General features: G+C 41.5%; 1 pseudogene; it reads left to right on the forward strand.

The window, feature by feature from the left end:
* The first annotated feature begins 816 nt into the window (after positions 1 to 816).
* LOC115018924 (zinc finger protein GLI2-like) overlaps positions 817 to 14,164 on the forward strand; it is a 46,384-nt pseudogene continuing 33,036 nt past the window's right edge.

Raw genomic sequence — 14,164 nt, forward strand, 5'->3', positions numbered from 1 at the left:
TATATATATATATATATATAAATAAAGGTAAAACTACTGAAGCATAAATTGCGTGTGTTTTCTGACCAATAGTCCGAAACCTAAATCCATCAGATGAAAAACAGATCAGGTTACAAAGTCAACTAAAACTCAAAAAGCATGTTGGACGGATGAATAAAGGTTGTTCTCATTAACATCATTAGATATGATCCATAATGGCGTCCACCACAGAAGCTCCTCCGGCCGAGTGTTTGAAGGTGAAGTCGTGTTGTTCTAACAGTTCGAGCCACAAAGCTGGTGTGAGTCGTAGCAGGAGGTCAACAGTCAAATACACTGTGGGGACAGAGCTCAGCCCTCCCCGTCCCCCACCCGCACCCCTGCAGCGCAGGAGGGGGGGTCCATCCTCTTATTCCTAATGGACGTCTCACATGGAGGACCTGCTCTTATATTCTTTTATTTTTATATATTACAGCTGCAGATATTAGTCGACCTGTTTGTTTGTTTTTTATTTTATATCAAATTAAAGTGACAAAACAAGACTTCACTATTCTCTGACTTTTTATACGCCAAGCAATGAATGAATTACTGCGGCTCTTATTGTGTTGTATATGTGCACCGGTCCGTGTGCTGCAGCATCTGATGAACAAAGTTCACTTCAACACTGTGTGTTTGTGCCGAAGTGTATTTAAACTTTTTCTCTCACTTTAATGACGCCGAGTGCTCTCAGTGCTCGAGTGTCCTCAGCTCACATCATTGCTTCCTCTCCTCAGAGTCCTCCACTCTTTCCAAGTTAACGGCTCCTTTTGTGTTTCCTCCACTTGCAGAGCTCGTTAGGCGATGGACGCTTCCACATCGAGAGACTCCGACAAGAAACACAAAATGGACGGGAGCGGATTCTGCGAGCTCCCGAAGAAACCCTCCGAGACGAGAGGTAACGCTTTTTAATTTCAACTCTGTCCAGAGCAGCTGCCGTGTCCGGCTGTGTCAGGCCTCTGCATGCGGCCCGGGTCTCGGATCAGGGGGGGGGCAACACGAGCGATGAAATATATATTTGAAAGATAAAGAGCCTCCTCAGGCAGAGGTGACTTACAGTAGATGTCTGAGAGGAATCCTAAACAGACTTTAAAGAGCATCACTAATGCGGATCGGCCGGGTCCAGGTGCTGCGGCGAGGACTGTAAACACTGATGAGCAGATAACATGGCATGAGAGGGGGGGGGGGCAAGTGAGAACCACTGTCAGTGTTGTTGAACTAAATGAAGAGTAGCATTGAAGCAGTGAGCCGCCCGCGCAGGCAAAGAGAGAATACATGTTTAAAAGATGTCAGCTGATGAAAGCTGCGTATAATGAGGTTCTTACCTCCAGAGTATAACGCTGCTGCAGCCTCACAACCAGGCGGCCGCCTTTCAAATGGAAATTAAACGCGTGAGTTAGTGACATTTTTACTCATTAATGACGGACTTGGTGGCCTGCCACTATAAAGAAACACCAACATACGAAGCTGGGAAGTGCTTCTGACTACACCATCTTCTCTGTGCTTCATTATACTTTATGATACTTTATGTGCCATTTTATAACATGAAGTTATTGTAGAAAGAAATCAAAGATGTTGGTTTCAGTTATTAAAACCCCACAGGGTTGTACACTAAGGGTTCAAACTGCTTTCAAACGGCACATTCAGGTCAAAAGTACTGTAGGACAAATGTAACACGCCTGTAGTTTAAACTGATCGTACAACAAGAAGCAAGTCACGTAGTTCTGTCTAGGAAATGTTGTGAAGTTATCAGGATATGAAGTGTAAAAGAATGCAGCTCCAGCTCCAGTGAAGCAGGAAGTGCGTTTGTAAACTGACGTGCACTGACTGTAGAGTCGGTCTGTGCTTCACAGGTTGTACGCACACATGAGGTATGTTCCCGTGAAGCGAGAGAGAGGACGCATGTTTAAAGATGTCAGGCAGCTGATGAAAGCTGCGTATAATGAGGTTAAAATACCTTGTTCTTACCTCCAGAGTATAAAGGCCGAGTTAGTGACTGACGCCGATGCAGAGTGACGGCCACTTTTGAAATGGAAATACAGCCGGTGAGTTAGTGGCACGTCTGCTCTTTAGTGAAGAGCTTGGTGGCCTGCCATGATGAAGAAATCCAACATTAATTCTTCATGAGAGAATATCAATGTAGGGCAGTTTTACATGTGGCCTGTTTCTTCACGCTCCTCTTCAATATTTGAACAAAGCTGAACCCTGTTGGAGGATGAGGACGGAGACGTTCTGTAGGGATCATCTGGTAAAGGCTGTCCCAACATGTGTCTGTAGTCGTCTGTCTGCTGCAGAGTCCGGTCTTCATGGTGCGTTCAGTCTTTAACTGTTGGGTGGATCAGTTCTCCAGAGAATGTGACAGTTTCACATGATGCAAACTGAATATTAAGCGTCCTTAATGTTGATAAGTCTGTGATATTACTGAGAGATCAACTTCCTGTCAGGGTGAGATCAATACGCCATGGATCAAGCATTACATCAGGCCTGAAGAAGAGTGTCTCTTCATCAGACACAAAGCATTAACAACGACTAACTGACTAAAGACCTAAATAACCAATCAGTAAAAAGCATGACTGAAGTGTGTATTCACGGTTCAGACTGAGTAGAAGCTGCTAACGTGCTAACGTGCTAACGTGCTAACGTGCTAACGAGTGTCGTTGAGAAAGACTGATAGACAAGACGCTGCTGAACAGTAAATAAAGCTGTAAAGAAGTGTAGCTTGTTGCAGCTGAATATAAATAATAATAAAACCTCTGAACCTCAAACTGAAACTGAATCCTGTTGTATATTTATACATTTGGTCATTTTCAATATCAGCTGCTGACTTTTTAATCCTCGCTGCTCAAATAAAAAGTCCCTCCATAACTCTTCCTCCTATCAGCTTTGTGAGAGTATTTTAATCTTAAATAAACACCAAGCAACGATTCGCCGCCGCCGTCTCCACCAATCAGATATCGTATACCTCAGTGCTAAGAGCCACCAGCGTCTGCCACGTGTGGAGACAGAGCAATTACTTATCGGCGTAATATGCATTATTATTCGTGCGGCCGGCGCCTGATAAGTGAATGTGCAGCGAGAGGAGGCAGATGAGGCGAGGTCCTTGAACCTGAGCGTCTCCCAACATCTCTGATATACTGCGGCTCCTCCGACTGTCACTGTTTACTGCTCACTTCCTGTCAGCTCAGTCCTGCCCACCTCTGAGGCGCTCTACCAGCCCGCCACCTTTTATATTCCCGTCCGCGTTATTTATTCCAAACAATGTCCTCTCCATCAAAGCACATGGCTAATGCCGAGTTTTAATATGTTATTCACACATAAAACAAGCTATTTACAGCGTGCGTGTGTGCAGAGGGGGATGGACGGCCCTGCGCCGCTCTGAGATCTGTTATATCACAGTTTAACAATCTGGATTGCTAATAGAACCATTTATCATGGAGCGGTCATTTGTTTCACGGAGCCGCCCGGGTCCCGGTCCCAGAGGCCTATGGAAATGGGGTGCGCATATAATGAAGCTCAAGTGAGAGTCACTTTATTTAAAAGTGGATACGCGGCGCGGCGAGTCAATTAGGATGGACCCAGGTGCTCCAGACGCTCCTATCTGATGATCCCCCACCTCGCTCCTCCGTCCACCCTGAGACGCCCTCCTACATGAAAAGTGTGAAATAGAATAAAACTCTGGCACGGTGACTTCCTGGACGCCGGTTCGGTCCTGGCAGCGTGTTCGCCTCGGCCGGGCCAAGCCGGGCCGAGCCGGGCACTCTGCTGCCGCTTAATAGATGCAAATGAGCGCTTGTATTTCCTGTGACAGCACGCATCTGTCTGCTCACAGGGCCGCGCCACAGCGAGCACATTTACGCCGTCTCAGGGATCTTTATGATTTCAAAGCCATTCGTAATAACCAAAGGTATTTAGAGTGGTGAGAACAATCCTGCGCCGTTATTGATGCATGTGTCATCGTGCAGACTCGGAGGATTAACGTGTGTGTGAGGGCACAAACTCCTCTCTTTATATACATACAAGACTTTTCTTTAAGGCTGGCTTCAAATCGCATTTCTGCAGGATTGCTTAAATTTAGAGTTATTGCCTTTTCAAAAAATCCATCTTTTTTTTGGGGGGGGGGGCTGTTTCATATATATATATATATATATATATATATATATATATATATATATATATATATATATCTATCCAGTCGGCCAGTTTGAACTGGAAACCCTCCATGAGGAGTGGGAGCCAATCAGAGTCTGCAGAGGACGCAGTGAATACTGATATGTACACTTTGTTTTCAATGGCTGCTGGAGCTTTCAGTCCTTTACATGCTCTTCATCCCCACTTCTCAAAATATGGTATACATTTCTATTTTTTCTCCGAGCACTTTCAGGACAACAGCGGTCGGGGTCCATTTAGTAGCTTTTCCGGAGCTTTCAAATGATCTTCAGCAGCAGTTGAAGCGTGGAGAAGAAACACAGACGACTCCATCTACTGATGAAGATCATGTGAGACGATCGAAAGCTGCTGCTGAGATTGTTTTCTAGATGAATATGAAGTCTCCTCTCATCCCGACCGAGACGTATTTTAAAAACTAAATTATGAGAACACGGGCCTTTGAGAGTGTGTGTGTGTGTGTGTGTGTGTGTGTGTGTGTGTGTGTGTGTGTGTGTGTGTGTGTGTGTGTGTGTGTGTGGAGAGGAAGCTGTGTTTTCCTCTCCTCTGTCTGTGTCAGTAAACTAGGCCACAGCAAACTGCCGGCGCCGCTAATGATTTGATGAACTGGCTTTGGTGGCTCATGACATACATCTTGCTGAGAGTGAGTTTGTCACTGGAGAGGGAGATTGATGTGCCGCGCTCATTGTCCCGGCGCCCTCCCCCGACTCCGCCCCCCTCCCTGCAGCCTCCCAGGTCTTTCTGCTGAGTCTGGCTGGTCCGCAGGGAGGGAGCCCTAAGTACTTAGCACCTCCTCTGCTGCCCGGGGCACGCTGGGTGGGGGGGGGGGGGGGACCTAAACAGGCTAAACATGGGAGAACATCTTTCAGAGTAAATACAGCGCGAGGTGCAGAGCGTCCAGCAGCAGATATGAAACTATTTCCATTGTTATATCATTTAAAATGGAACAAAACGAGACGACACTTCTTAGACTTAACGTACGACGTGACCTCCACCGTGTTTGTCTCAGACGTATCACACGATGTGTATTTATCACTTTCACATCATCGTACGATATCTGGACGTGACCTCCACCGTGTTTCCTTGATCAACTTCTTATGATTTTATTTTCTTCTTTACATTTTCTTTATTCAGGATATTTAAATTTGTGTTGTATGTGTGAATATTCTTATATATTAGTACATATAAGATATCGTCTTTAAATGATATCAGAGACAATATATCGTCCGCCTGAAGTCTGAGCTGCTTCTTCCCCGGCTGTGTAAATACTATTTTAAGAGGAGGGTTAGCGATAAGGCTGGATTTCTTTATCTGGCCGGTGACGGGGGGGGGGGGTGGACAGTGAGTGATGCAGGCTGGATGCGCAGGCCCCCACCGCGCTGCACAGAGCACAGGGGGTCAGGCCCGCTGGCAGAGAAAAATGTGACGGAAAAAAGCTCAGCATCCACCTCCTACTCCAAAAGGACGGCCACTAATCTTCCTGAGAAGAAGAAGAAGAAGAAGAAGAAGAAGAAGAAGAAGAAGAAGAAGAAGAAGAAGAAGAAGAAGAAGAAGAGGAAGAGGAGGGGGCTCTCTTCTAAATGAGGCCCTGCCCGGGGGAGGCCTCAGTGCAGAGAAATAGCCCCCTGACATGAGCACAGGCTGACTCACACACAAACTATTTCACTGCCAGCCGGGCGGCTTGTTTTATTCAGCACAGCAGATGTTTAAAATCACCATTTTGGATTTCCACAGTTAAATACACGTTTCAAACACTGGACTATAGTAAACTTCTCAAAGTGACATCCGGCCACCAGGGGGCGACGCACGCGTTAGCTTCACCGTCCGCTGCACGCGCACAAAGTTTGTCACTTTCTCAGAGTAAGAAGTGAAATGAGCTCAGAGGTTTGTGCACATGTGGCTCCTCAGTTCAGGAGAGTTTCCAGTAATCACAGTGATGACTGTTTCCACATGTGAGCCCACTGCATCCACAATCATGTGGGATAATGACACACACACACACACACACACACACACACACACACACACACACACACACACACACTACTGGATAACAAAGTCTTGCTGCTCTCAGGCTGCTGGTTTGAGGAGCGTCGTGAAGGAAACATGGCCTCGTGGATATTCCACCAGATCCAACTAACATTAAGTAACATATACTCACAATGCATTGTGGGAAGTGCTGATGTGTAAGTCAGCTATAGAGTTTAAAAGCTTTGTGCTTCACGTTCCTGAAGAGCTTCTCATGGCGACTTCATTCATACGCTCCTTTAATACGATGGACAGACTGAAGTGTGGATGAAGATGAACAAAGGATGAATGTTCCTCACACATTTGTACCGTGTGCTCTTGTTTATAGGAGACATTATAAATAAAGTTAAAGTGAAGTTTAAACTACAGGCTGGATAACGAAACATGCAGAACCCACCGGCTGCATTCCTGCAGGTTTAATGTGGATGTTAGAGGATTAGGCCCGAAGCAGGGAGGGACTCCACCTTCTTCATTCCTCTGCTGTCCCCCTCCTGCTCCGCCCCCCCGAGCCCCCCAGCATGAAGAACTTAGTCCATTCACGAGTCATCAGTGCGTCTTTATATTATACATGTATTATAGCTGTAACACACAGTCTGACTGACGTTACCATCCCAGACACGTGTGTGTGTGTGTGTGTGTGTGTGTGTGTGTGTGTGTGTGTGTGTGTGTGTGTGTGTGAACAGCTGGATCTTTAGAGACTAATAATCTGATGCAAACTGCAGATGAAGATATTCTTCAGGTCGCAGCAGCTGGAAATGTTCTGGAGACAAACTGTGTTTTTGTTTGTCGTCTCGTTGGAAGCTGATTTTACTAAACGTTGCTCTTGAGTTCATGTTGAGCCGCTGAAATGTGGATCACTGAACAACCTGGAGATCAAATGCTCCTCAGTGAGAGGACCGCCATCACCTGAGAACTGAGTTAAATCTAGTTTAGAACTGAGTTAAATCTAGTTTAGAACTGAGATCAATCTAGTTTAGATCTGAGATCAATCTAGTTTAGAACTGAGTTAAATCTAGTTTAGAACGGAGTTAAATCTAGTTTAGAACTGAGATCAATCTAGTTTAGAACTGAGTTAAATCTAGTTTAGAACTGAGTTAAATCTAGTTTAGAACTGAGATCAATCTAGTTTAGATCTGAGTTAAATCTAGTTTAGAACTGAGTTAAATCTAGTTTAGAACGGAGTTAAATCTAGTTTAGAACTGAGATCAATCTAGTTTAGATCTGAGATCAATCTAGTTTAGAACTGAGTTAAATCTAGTTTAGAACGGAGTTAAATCTAGTTTAGAACTGAGATCAATCTAGTTTAGAACTGAGTTAAATCTAGTTTAGAACTGAGTTAAATCTAGTTTAGAACGGAGTTAAATCTAGATTAGAACTGAGTTAAATCTAGTTTAGATCTGAGATCAATCTAGTTTAGAACGGAGTTAAATCTAGTTTAGATCTGAGTTAAATCTAGTTTAGATCTGAGTTAAATCTAGTTTAGATCTGAGTTAAATCTAGTTTAGAACGGAGTTAAATCTAGTTTAGATCTGAGTTAAATCTAGTTTAGATCTGAGTTAAATCTAGTTTAGATCTGAGTTAAATCTAGTTTAGATCAATCTAGTTTAGATCTGAGTTAAATCTAGTTTAGAACTGAGATCATTAGATTAGAACTGAGTAATCTAGTTTAGATCTGAGTTAAATCTAGTTTAGATCTGAGATCAATCTAGTTTAGATCTGAGTTAAATCTAGTTTAGAACTGAGATCAATCTAGATTAGAACGGAGTTAAATCTAGTTTAGAACTGAGTTAAATCTAGTTTAGAACTGAGTTAAATCTAGTTTAGAACTGAGTTAAATCTAGTTTAGAACTGAGTTAAATCTAGTTTAGATCTGAGTTAAATCTAGTTTAGAACTGAGTTAAATCTAGTTTAGAACGGAGTTAAATCTAGTTTAGATCTGAGATCAATCTAGTTTAGATCTGAGTTAAATCTAGTTTAGATCTGAGTTAATCTAGTTTAGAACTGAGATCAATCTAGATTAGAACGGAGTTAAATCTAGTTTAGAACTGAGTTAAATCTAGTTTAGAACTGAGTTAAATCTAGTTTAGAACTGAGTTAAATCTAGTTTAGAACTGAGTTAAATCTAGTTTTAGAACTGAGTTAAATCTAGTTTAGAACTGAGTTAAATCCAGTTTTGAACTGATTTAAATCTAGTTTAGAACTGATTTAAATCTAGTTTAGAACTGAGTTAAATCTAGTTAGAACTGAGATCAATCTAGTTTAGAACTGATTTAAATCTAGTTTAGAACTGAGATCAATCTAGATTAGATCTGAGTTAAATCTAGTTTAGAACTGAGATCAATCTAGATTAGAACGGAGTTAAATCTAGTTTAGAACTGAGTTAAATCTAGTTTAGAACTGAGTTAAATCTAGTTTAGAACTGAGTTAAATCTAGTTTAGAACTGAGTTAAATCTAGTTTAGAACTGAGTTAAATCCAGTTTTGAACTGATTTAAATCTAGTTTAGAACTGAGATCAATCTAGTTTAGAACTGAGTTAAATCCAGTTTTGAACTGATTTAAATCTAGTTTAGAACTGAGTTAAATCTAGTTTAGAACTGAGATCAATCTAGTTTAGAACTGAGTTAAATCTAGTTTAGAACTGAGATCAATCTTGTTTAAAACTGAGAACTGAGTTAAATTTAGTTTAAAACTGAGTTAAATCTAGTTTAGAACTGAGAACTGAGTTAAATCTAGTTTAAAACTGAGAACTGAGTTAAATTTAGTTTAAAACTGAGTTAAATCTAGTTTAAAACTGAGAACTGAGTTAAATTTAGTTTAAAACTGAGTTAAATCTAGTTTAAAACTGAGAACTGAGTTAAATCTAGTTTAGAACTGAGTTAAATCTAGTTTAAAACTGAGAACTGAGTTAAATCTAGTTTAGAACTGAGTTAAATCTAGTTTAAAACTGAGAACTGAGTTAAATCTAGTTTAGAACTGAGTTAAATCTAGTTTAGATCTGAGTTAAATCTAGTTTAGAACTGAGTTAAATCTAGTTTAGAACTGAGTTAAATCTAGATTAGAACTGAGTTAAATCTAGTTTAGATCTGAGTTAAATCTAGTTTAGAACTGAGAACTGAGTTAAATCTAGTTTAGAACTGAGTTAAATCTAGTTTAGATCTGAGTTAAATCTAGTTTAGAACTGAGTTAAATCTAGTTTAGAACTGAGTTAAATCTAGATTAGAACTGAGTTAAATCTAGTTTAGAACTGAGTTAAATCTAGTTTAGAACGGAGTTAAATCTAGATTAGAACTGAGTTAAATCTAGTTTAGATCTGAGTTAAATCTAGTTTAGAACGGAGTTAAATCTAGTTTAGATCTGAGTTAAATCTAGTTTAGATCTGAGTTAAATCTAGTTTAGAACGGAGTTAAATCTAGTTTAGAACTGAGTTAAATCTAGTTTAGAACGGAGTTAAATCTAGTTTAGATCTGAGATCAATCTAGTTTAGAACGGAGTTAAATCTAGTTTAGAACTGAGTTAAATCTAGTTTAGATCTGAGTTAAATCTAGTTTAGAACGGAGTTAAATCTAGATTAGAACTGAGTTAAATCTAGTTTAGATCTGAGTTAAATCTAGTTTAGAACGGAGTTAAATCTAGTTTAGAACTGAGTTAAATCTAGTTTAGAACGGAGTTAAATCTAGTTTAGATCTGAGATCAATCTAGTTTAGATCTGAGTTAAATCTAGTTTAGAACTGATTTAAATCTAGTTTAGAACTGAGTTAAATCTAGTTTAGAACTGATTTAAATCTAGTTTAGAACTGAGATCAATCTAGATTAGATCTGAGTTAAATCTAGTTTAGAACTGAGATCAATCTAGATTAGAACGGAGTTAAATCTAGTTTAGAACTGAGTTAAATCTAGTTTAGAACTGAGTTAAATCTAGTTTAGAACTGAGTTAAATCTAGTTTAGAACTGAGTTAAATCTAGTTTAGAACTGAGATCAATCTAGTTTAGATCTGAGTTAAATCTAGTTTAGATCTGAGTTAAATCTAGTTTAGAACTGAGTTAAATCTAGTTTAGAACTGAGATCAATCTAGATTAGAACGGAGTTAAATCTAGTTTAGAACTGAGTTAAATCTAGTTTAGAACTGAGTTAAATCTAGTTTAGAACTGAGTTAAATCCAGTTTTGAACTGATTTAAATCTAGTTTAGAACTGAGATCAATCTAGTTTAGAACTGAGTTAAATCTAGTTTAGAACTGAGAACTGAGTTAAATCTAGTTTAGAACTGAGTTAAATCTAGTTTAGAACTGAGTTAAATCTAGTTTAGAACTGAGTTAAATCTAGTTTAGAACTGAGTTAAATCTAGTTTAGAACTGAGAACTGAGTTAAATTTAGTTTAAAACTGAGTTAAATCTAGTTTAAAACTGAGAACTGAGTTAAATCTAGTTTAGAACTGAGTTAAATCTAGTTTAGAACTGAGTTAAATCTAGTTTAGAACTGAGTTAAATCTAGTTTAGAACTGAGTTAAATCTAGTTTAGAACTGAGTTAAATCTAGTTTAAAACTGAGAACTGAGATACATTTTGTTTAAAACTGAGCTTTCTTGTCACAATTTAAATGTCTAAGAAATAATCGTTGTGGATGTGTGGAGCTGCAGAGTCTTTCAGTCTTCCTGAGCTGTGACGTGAGTTTGGAAGGTAACTGATCGTTATGGTTGTGGTGATATTGGACACAGCAGAAAGTAAAGCTCACATCAGCTGCGGGAAACATCTTCCAGGATGTTCAGACAACAGACGCCAGAGCATCGAACATTTAGGGAATGCTTTGCTTTCTAGCGCGACGGCAGGACGGTGTGTGTGAGTCTACTACACCTGAGGGTTACACCACCTTTAGACTGCCAGCTGCACGCTCACACTGAGAGGACGAGATACACTTTGCTATAATAAGGAAGATGCACTTCAAGTCTTCAAAGTAAACAATGCAGTAAAATGGCTCCTGTGACTGTCAATCAACTCATTGATTAAGCGTTTGAGCTCTGCTTTAATTTATAACTTCACATATATCTTAATTTGCAAAGTTACTGTCAGCATGAAAATAAGTATTTGAGTAACTTCCACCACTGTTTATATTTACATTTTATTACCTTCAGGCAAACACGTTTTAATCCATAAAGGCTGAAATTGGTCGTATCAGGAAACGTTTGACAAGACTTCCTTTGTGCCTTCAGTGTCTTTAAACGTAATGCTTGTTATTTTACGCTGCGACCTGCACAGCTGCTCTTCACACAGGCGCAGTGAAATGTGAAGAGGCTCACTAATTGCCTTGTAAGTATTGCAGAAAGCAGCTGGAGATTAGCAATAACAGCTAATTAGCTGAGCTACAGTGGAAATCAAAGGATAAACACACAGGCCGTGTTTGTCTGACGATTATAAATCTTTATGAAGCGGCAGCTTGTCATGTTCGTGGGTTTTAAAAGCTCCGGTCTGAGAGAGCGAGAAGTGTTGAGTTTCTGAAGAGCTGCTGAAAGTGAGCCCACGTGAGCGGCGGCGTCTGAGAGGACACGGTGCTGCACGAGGAACACTTCCCCTGGTGGAGCTGGAGCTCTGCACAGCGCTCACAGGGAGGATGCTGGAGCTGCAGACACATCTCTGCACTTCAGAGGAGCGATGACCCTGAGGTGGATCATCTCTCACTGTTCTTCACGCGACATAAGAGCATCACAGTAAACATTATTGATCTCCTGCATGAATTAAACAGAAGATAAGAAAGTTTATTTTAAGGGTGCTGGGGGGGGATGTTTGGGACAGACATGGAGGCAGTGGTTCTGACGATCAGCACGGCATCAAAATCTGTATTTCCAACGTCATTAATATATATTTTATATATATTATATATATTGTCTATTAACGTCTTGCAATCAGCTTTAATCTACAACTTATTATTTTTACATTACATTATTTATCTCCCCATTATTCATTATTATTATTAGTTTGATTTAAAGGCAAGTTGAGTTTGCATTTTGAACAAGATGTAAAATAATAATATATAAATATTTATATTCAGGTTTTAGTTTTTTCTTACTTTACTGCCATCCACCATTATTGACAGAATTATTATATTTGTAAAATATACGTATATATTATGTTGCAAACTCCACATGTGGAGTCGTATAAATGAATAATAATATTTATATTACAGGAGCAGATTCAGGGATCTACAAAGTTTCTTCTGGTTTATTTTTCTGAATTGAAACTCTCAGCCGCCCTTTTGTTGCAGAGACCCCCCCCCCCACACACACACACACACACACACACACACACACACTGAACCCACACAGGGTCACCGCGCTGGTCCACGCCCCCCCCCCCTCCCTGACTGACCAACCCAGGCTTTGTGCTTTAATAAAGGGGGGGCGGCACCTTCCTCACAATATCCCCATCGCCTCACTTCCCCCAGAAGCAGCTCTGTCACACGGAGCTTCAGAAGAAGCTTCTGAATCAGCCTCACTCTGATGTTCAACATGAAATCATTTAATGATGTCTTCTGCACATCGACACGTCACCGCTCTCTCCTCTCTCCTCTCTCTCTCCTCTACCCTCTCTCCTCTCTCTCTCTCTACTCTCTCTTCTCTTTCTCCCTTCTCTCTCTCCTCTTCTCTCTCCTCCATCTCTCTACTTTCTCTACGCTCTCTCTCTCCTCTATCTCTCTCCTCTCTCTCTCTACTCTTTCTCTCTACCCTTTCTCCTCCCTCTCCTCTCTCTCTCCTCTCTCTCTCTCTCTCTCTCTCTCCTCTCTCTCTCCTCTCTCTCTCCTCTCTCTCTCCTCTCTCTCTCTCTCTCCTCTTTCAGGAGTCTTTGGTATGAAGTTATTCTTGTGCTTGAGTTTCTGAAATACGTCTTAAAAAGGCACGAGTACATTTGTACCTGCTAATAACAAGTCGTTGCATATTATTTATAATCACACGAGAATCCAGGACACAGTGGGACCACCTCATAGTGTTTTGGTTTGATCCACTATTGAGGACAACAAGAGAAGAAGAGAACAGAGCAGAGGGCCACAAAGAAGAGAGTACAGAGCAGAGAGTACAGAGCAGAGGGCACAGAGCAGAGAGTACAGAGCAGAGGGCACAGAGCAGAGAGTACAGAGCAGAGGGCACAGAGAAGATAGTATAGAGCAGAGGGCACAGAGCAGAGAGTACAGAGCAGAGGGCCACAGAGAAGAGAGTACAGAACAGAGAGTACAGAGCAGAGGGCAGAGGGCACAGATCAGAGAGTACAGAGCAGAGGGCACAGAGCAGAGAGTACAGAGCAGAGGGCACAGAGCAGAGAGTACAGAGCAGAGGGCACAGAGCAGAGAGTACAGAGCAGAGGGCACAGAGAAGATAGTATAGAGCAGAGGGCACAGAGCAGAGAGTACAGAGCAGAGGGCCACAGAGAAGAGAGTACAGAACAGAGAGTACAGAGCAGAGGGCAGAGGGCACAGATCAGAGAGTACAGAGCAGAGGGCACAGAGCAGAGAGTACAGAGCAGAGGGCACAGAGCAGAGAGTACAGAGCAGAGAGTACAGAGCAGAGGGCCACAGAGAAGATAGTACAGAGCAGAGGGCACAGAGCAGAGGGTACAGAGCACAGAGCAGTTCATAGAAAAACAGCATCCTGCAGAAATATGACCAGAAAGTTGCCTCTTTTTATCACTGAGGGCGTCCAGAGTTAAAGTTAAATCCGCTCACAACTGAAGGAACTTGCAGACTTTCTCGTTCAGAAATCAATCAGTCTCCACCTCCATCTCCTGGAGCATCAGAGAGCAGCAGGACGCAGCGGCAGGCTGCAGGATGATGCACGTGAAGCACCGGGGACGTGGGTGTAATGACACATTTCTTGCTGACAGCCCACTGGGCCCCACCCTGCTTGCACCGCGAGCTGCGGCCGGTAACACAAGTCTAAGTGAGCACGAGGGCCGACATGAAGCCTCAGCAGGCGGCCT

This window comes from Cottoperca gobio, chromosome 2 (assembly GCF_900634415.1).
Source record: "Cottoperca gobio chromosome 2, fCotGob3.1, whole genome shotgun sequence".
In the NCBI taxonomy this organism is placed as follows: Eukaryota; Metazoa; Chordata; class Actinopteri; order Perciformes; family Bovichtidae; genus Cottoperca; species Cottoperca gobio.